The sequence below is a fragment of the Eufriesea mexicana genome, unplaced genomic scaffold (genome assembly GCF_001483705.2).
Source record: "Eufriesea mexicana isolate 0111107269 unplaced genomic scaffold, ASM148370v2 scaffold1852, whole genome shotgun sequence".
In the NCBI taxonomy this organism is placed as follows: domain Eukaryota; kingdom Metazoa; phylum Arthropoda; class Insecta; order Hymenoptera; family Apidae; genus Eufriesea; species Eufriesea mexicana.
Genome location: NW_016909934.1, coordinates 53,572 through 60,302, shown reverse-complemented (window position 1 = coordinate 60,302; position 6,731 = coordinate 53,572). Strand labels below are relative to the sequence as shown.

Sequence of the window (6,731 nt, the reverse complement as noted above, 5' to 3'; positions counted from 1 at the left end):
CTCCGGCTCGAAGGCATCCTTTACGCAATTACGGTTTTTGCGCGACGTCGGAAATATGGACACGGGGAAAAAAGATGTAGGCGAAAGGAAGCGGGCGAGGACGAAGACGGGGCGGCAACGGAGGGTGGATAATAGCCAGGATAGAATTGTTCCAGGAGCAAAAAGACCGATCCATCCTGGCGTGTTATCGGATGGTAGAGACGCCTATGGACCGACCCCGTTCTCCTGCTCCCGTCTCCACCGCCCATACCCGTTCTTCTCCGTAACTGCGAACGGCTCTATCCGAGTGCGATCGCGGGATACGAGGCGTCGAACGAGCGCGTGCAATCGCAGTTACGATAATGCCGCGAATACGCGTCGCGTCGCGGCGCGGCGCGGGGGTCGAGAGTGGCGTAATTTTCCAGACACCGCGACGCGTCGATGCGACGAATTCCGCGCGATTATCGCGTCATCGAAACGCGTAAATACGCGAGGACCGCGGGTATCGCGGATCGGTGGAGGCTACATTTTTAATAACCACCCGGCCATCGACCACTACCCCAGAGACTCGCTACCCTGTCCGCACAGTGGCACGAACGGGGACCGATTTGAACGGAACGACGCGTGGCGAACGCGTTAACGCCGTCCGGTTTTTAACACGGCCATTCCGCGTAAACGAAATACCGACTCGTTTATTTTCCCCGATAACGGATGATATTTTCTAACTGATACCGGTCGCCGCGAAACGCGAGGAGTCATAACGAAACCGGGTGCACTGGTGCATCCAGGAGAAAATACGTCCGGGGATTTTAATGATTCGCTAATTGCCACGAGTATTCGATGAGAATCGAACTAAAATAATTGCGATTAATGGATGTAAATCATTAACGTTGCGCACGCGGCAGGGTAGAAAATTGGGAGAAGGATGGAAACGTTAACGAGGCTCGGATGGAATCGGAAACGCCTTGGTAAATTCGAGGCTACGATTCGACCGACGAAACGTCGTCGTGGTCGTCGTGGTCGTCGACGTCGTCGCCGTCGCCGTCGCCGACGTTGTCGCGTTTCGTAAAGAGTTCAAGTGGCCTGAAACGTAAAGATCTCCGGGTCGACGACAGGGTATGCTCGTCATAAATTATGCATTACTGACGGTATTAAAGGTAACGTGCCTTCAATTAAAATTCGCCCCTTAACTGGATCACCGCAATGCGGCGCATCCCTAAAGTCCGATTCGCCCCTGGCCGTGAGTATCGTTGCTTGCCGCTATTTTCGCTGCTATTTTCGCTGCTATTTTCGCCGCTATTTTCACCGCTATTTTCGTCGCCCGAGTCATTATCCTGGCGCGAAAAACAATTTCTCTCGCGTTGCCTCTTTAGAGACCCGGACCTCCGACCCGGTGTCGAAAGGCACTCGAAGCGCGAGCATCGCGGTTGTTCCACTTAATCACCATGGAAAAGTTGTTACGGAAAATTTGACGAACAAAAGTTGCCCGCCATCCGCCTTTCTCCCCCTTAGCTACACGGAACACGGCCACAAAACCGTAGTTACGGCACTAATTTCAGCGGAATAATTGCGAGAACCCCGGCCGTAATCCTTTCCGAGCCTCCAGAACAAACGGTTCTCCATCGCGCTGTCAGGCGACCGAGAGAGAGTGCCTTTCGCGGAAGATGATACGACGACGTAACGACGATGACACGGCCGAGCGACACGGCAGAGAGAACGAGGAGAGAAACGGGCAGAGAAAATAGCGTCTAGAAAGGACGCTGCAATTAAACATTTTGTTCCTGTTCAACCGGTACAACCGGCAGCTCTTGACCCAGATCCCGAGTGTAACGTTCCCTGCACTTTCCCTCTCCGACCTTTTCCTATTCCGCGGTCGTAATTTATCATTGCAAAATGACGAGCGCGTCGAGCAGGGTCGACGAACGCTCGCAATGGACAACGTTATCCGCGCCGCGGCTTTTCACCAGGAACCGGCTCCGCTATCTTCCGATACACTCGCGCTTTTCATCCGCGGAAACAGTGTACAGGTATTCGCGGACTAATTGGGCGGCAACGCTCGCTCCTCCGGCGTTTCAAGATCCCACAAAAGCCATCGCGTGGTTGCCTCGTCATCGCCGAATTTCCACGCTCGCGAGCCGCGAGTGTACGCCTGTCCAACGATGGTTCGCGATATCCAGCGGAAATCACCGTGACGAAAATCCAAGGCTCGAAGCTTCCACAGGGATCAATTAACGCGCGATTTTAAGGTCGACGTGGTAAACCGAACGCGCCGAGTATTAATTAGTGGGTGCAAACGATCGATCGATCGTTAGCCGGCGAAAGGAAATTCGGCAGTGATTTTCCCACGATTTTCCACCCGGCCGACGAGGAAGAAATCCGTCTTGGGAATAGTTGGAAAATGTCGGGAATAGTTTGCTCGCCGACGACGATATTGCATTTCAACCTTGAAGGAGGTTGAAAAGGCGAAATTAGAGTGGTGCCGAGCATTAAGGCGCCTTCTGCTCGACCTCCTCGTCATCTCGAGCATCCGCAATCGCTGATAACCGCGAGGCAGGGATCCTCGACTCGGCCGAAGAATTCAAAGGAGAGATTTCTCGGGACCCGCTATCGATTCCGACCCGACGGAAATGTATCGAGCCCGACCCCGTTACCTTGACCCATCCCCGCGTTTCACCCGTGTCCTCCGCGACCCTTCGAATTTTCGCGAAAATTTACAGACCGCCGTAAAGCGCCGCGAACCGTTCCCGTGGAATCGCTCGCCCGTGAATTATCCGTATTTTCGAAAGCTCTCGCCGGCGTCTGGAAATTAAACGAAGTTAAACGAAATTAAACGAAATTAAACGAAATTAAACGAAATTAACCCCCGCTTAAGAGGAAACAAAGGGTGTAGTCCGGCGAGTTCTACCGGTCCCGGCTAATTTCCACGATCGCGTAAAATTAAAAACCATCAAACACCGTAATGCTTGTGGAATCTCGGGAACCTTATCCCGATTCGAGCCGGGAAGGGGCTGTGTCCCGGCTCGAAAGGAACAGAATTAAGCCAGCTTCGCCAGCTGCCGTTTCTCAACGGAATCGCGCGAAGGAAGAAATAAAACCGCTCAAAAGATAACCCACTTCCTCTCGCGCGGTAATTGTCGTCCATAAAACCGGCTTTGTGCATCGCGTTCGCGAGATAAAAATTTTACAGATTTCGCGAACGGTGGGGAAGAAGCGATTCGCCGGGTGCGGGCCGGGCGTCAGGTACCAAGGAACAGCTGGCAGGCATCCGGAGGCTGTAAAATCGTGTAACAAGCGGCGATAACGGCGGCTGAACGAGCCGGTTTACGATTCCTCGCACGAAAGTCGCGGCGAAGCTTTCGGTGCTCGTTCTCGAACACCGACCGAAGAAGAGACAGATGCGAGACGGGGGTGCGGAAGACGAACGACGCCGCACGCGACGCTTTTAAAAGCGACGCGGCTATTGCAGGTAGACGCTGGGAACACGGTTGGTCGGTGCGCGAGATCATACGTGGTCGCAGCTGTTGCGACTCCGTATTCGCAGGGTCGTTCCGACACCCTAGCGCGCGTGTACACGCGGATAGTCGTGTAACCTAGTCGTTGGAATACGGCGAGGGTAATTTTTGCTATTCGCCCCGCTCGGTCGCTGATCGCCCGACCGAGATATACTTAATGTTCGAGCACGGGTCGCCGTGTCTCCGAGTTCCTCGAATGTATTTGCACTCGCGATAGCGACGATGAATGTCCGCGAGCGCGAGGTATTATTTAAATTTTTATCGCGTTCGTTCGTCAGCCGACGAGGCCCGAGCCTTACCGCTCCACTCCGCTCGAACGTACTCGAGGATGCATAATATCGAAGATGCATAATACGCGTAACGTCGGGAAGATAAAAGCGGCGAAACGAGTAACGAACGTTTGGAGGAAAGTTTGGAGATCGTGGCCGACCTGTTCCGCGGCGGAAAGACGAGCGGCGCGAAGAGAGACGCCGGTCGGGGACGGGGATGCAAAGAGATTGCCTCGACGTCTTCCGGCAAACGTATCCGGAGAGTATTAACGTTTCCAAATTCGCGAGAGTGAGTGATCCCGGGAAGTACGTTTCAAGAGGGAACCCGAAAGATATGTAGTCCCTGGTGGAGTTAAAGAGCACGACTGGCATCGCCGGCTGCCAGTTTTATCGGTCTTTTAAAAGTGGGCCACCAACGTCGTGCATCCGTCCTCGTGCCCACCGCCTCTAAGAATACCGCGCCGCGGATACACGAATTCCTGCAGAAATTTAATATTTCTCTTTTCGAGAGGGAGCACGGAAATGCCATTAAACGGGCCGCGAGAAGCCAGCATCGCTCTCTCATCGAATCGAGTTTGCAAAGGCGTCCCCCCCTGACTCGGCACACGCGTCCCGAATGCCGTCTGCAAGTTACTATTTCATGAAGTATGCATGTCTAGCCACATATGTGATTCCATATGTATCGCGCGCCGTCCTACCATCCACGCTACATAAAAATATATTTGGACGAGCACGGCCCGTGCGTGTCAGAGAGAGATGCATCGGCGAGAGCATCCGTCACCCACGCGTCGAACGCCTAGCGTGGAAAACGTCAAAAATAGCACTCGGTTCGGAAGATAATAAAATATTAACGGGTCGAGCGGGGCGCGGAAATCCTCGAGAGTGCGGAGCGGAAATGGCGAGGAAGCGGCACGGCCGGAAGCGGAGGATCTCTTGCAGACAGAGGTAGAAGAAGACTAGCGCGGTGGCGCGATCGAGAGTGACTCTATATATGAATACCGAGTGGTAGTTCTATGGCGTCGCGCTGTCTGCACCATGGCGTAACCCCAGCGGTGGATGGAAATTTTATAAAGTGCCACGCATCCCCTTTACACCCCAAACACGCGTCTGGCAGGCTTATAGCGTTAATCTCTCGCGCCCCTAAACCCCTCGCAGGTCTCCGTGCAACTGCAGCTACCTATCCTATCCTGCATCCACTCTGCCGTTTCTTATCGCGAAACTGCGTTGCGGATGGAAACAAAAGATTTTGCTTACCGATAACGACACTTTATCCGCGATTTTTGACTCTGCACCCCCGATTTTGTTACCTACACTCCGGATAAGCCACTAATCCTCTACTTTTTCCCGATACGGGTTTCGAAAAATCGCCTCGATCGACCGCGTATCGCGAGGGAACAGCAAGATCTTGGAGGTCAAAAATCTCGGCGATATCGTGGCGAAACTGTCGACGATATCTGCAGGGCGCAGAGTGCACTCTAGAGGCAGCCGATACCCATTTACGACTCGAGTAAACAGCCATATTACGGCGTTTGCTCGCCGCGACAGCGACGTAACGCGCGTCGCATACCTGTCGCGGATCTCATTTCCCAGGTGTTTTCGCGTATGTGCGGTGGTGCGCACGCGAGGACGGACATTAAGCTCGACCACCGCGTCGAATCAGTCGAATTTCCACGTTTACAACGAGGTTTAACCGTGAACGAAACGGTGCCCACACGGAATCGAAAGGTAGTCGCGATCGATGGCGCGTCCTGCGAAGAGATAAAAGCCTCGGGTCCCTCATCGACGAGCTCAAAGGACGAATTCCGAGGCTATCGCTCTAGGAAGGCAATTACGTCTACGACTTCTAGTAAACCGTTAAATGTATTTTGATCTCATAGCCCTTGGCTAATGGTTTTAACCCAGTTTCCAACGCTTTCCCTCCGCTAACTTTCCTCGAGAAGAATTAACTTTCCCGGGCATAGCGTCGACTATTTTCACAGGGACGAGCAGCGGAGTGGCAGAATTATTTTGTCGTCTCCATCTCCGCTCTGGCCGCTATGCATCCTCGTAATTTCATCTGTCCGGGGAAATCAATGCGGAAACGAGTGCTCTAAAGACTCGGGATATAGTCGGAGTTTATGGAAAGCTCGGCAAAGTTCTATTTAACTTTACCCTACGAAGGTACGATTTCTTTCTAACTTTCGTCCAATGTCGCCCCGTCATCGAGCTACGAAATGTACAGAAGAGAGAGACGTCGCGACGCGTTTCCGTTTCTGTTCCCTCGTTTGTCCGGGGCACCACTGATACTCTCCAGGTGACCCCTCTCGCGGTTCACCGACTCGTCGCGCTAAAAAGACAGTCGTTCGTTAAGGGGTGCGCGCGTCGGTGTTCAGACGTCGAAAGAACCACGCGACAGTCGTACGTGTTCCACGGCGAAGAAACTTTAGCTGGCGGATACTTCTTGCTTCAACCCCCGTCGCGTCGACGTCTGCTTTCGTCTTTTGTATGGCTTCGTTCGCGCGGTAATGGAATCGGAGAACGCGTGGTTGCTCGCGATACGAGTACTGCGTGTCGATTACGATAGCGTAATCCTCGAATAATGAAAAATTTCGAGCTACCGGGGACAATCACGTGCGTCCACGATCCCGCGCTTTTTCCTCCTCTTTTTCCCTATTTTTCTCGATTCATCGGACCACGCGCGAATTTCGTAAATGCAAGTTGGAAATACTCGAGGAGTCTCGCATCGCGACGATACTTTAAAGTCGAATCAAATATTTCCGCGACCCCCGTTCGGATAATTAACGGAATCGGAAACCAACGCTCCGAAGAGAGGCGAATAAAAATAAACGAAAGACGAGTGAAAAGTGAGGGGAAAAAATGAACGAAAGGTTAAAGGAAAATAGAGGAAAAATAGGGGGAAAATAGAGGAAAAATAAAGGGAAAAGGAAAGAATGGCGACACGTGCCTCGGTGCAAATGAAGCACGATCGCGT

At 52.8% G+C, this 6,731-nt stretch overlaps 1 protein-coding gene across 1 annotated transcript in view; it reads right to left on the bottom strand.

Annotated features, from left to right (window-relative positions):
- The window catches only part of LOC108549230 (Dpr-interacting protein zeta), a 284,709-nt gene that overhangs the window by 227,108 nt on the left and 50,870 nt on the right, over positions 1-6,731 (bottom strand). The window lies entirely within an intron of this gene.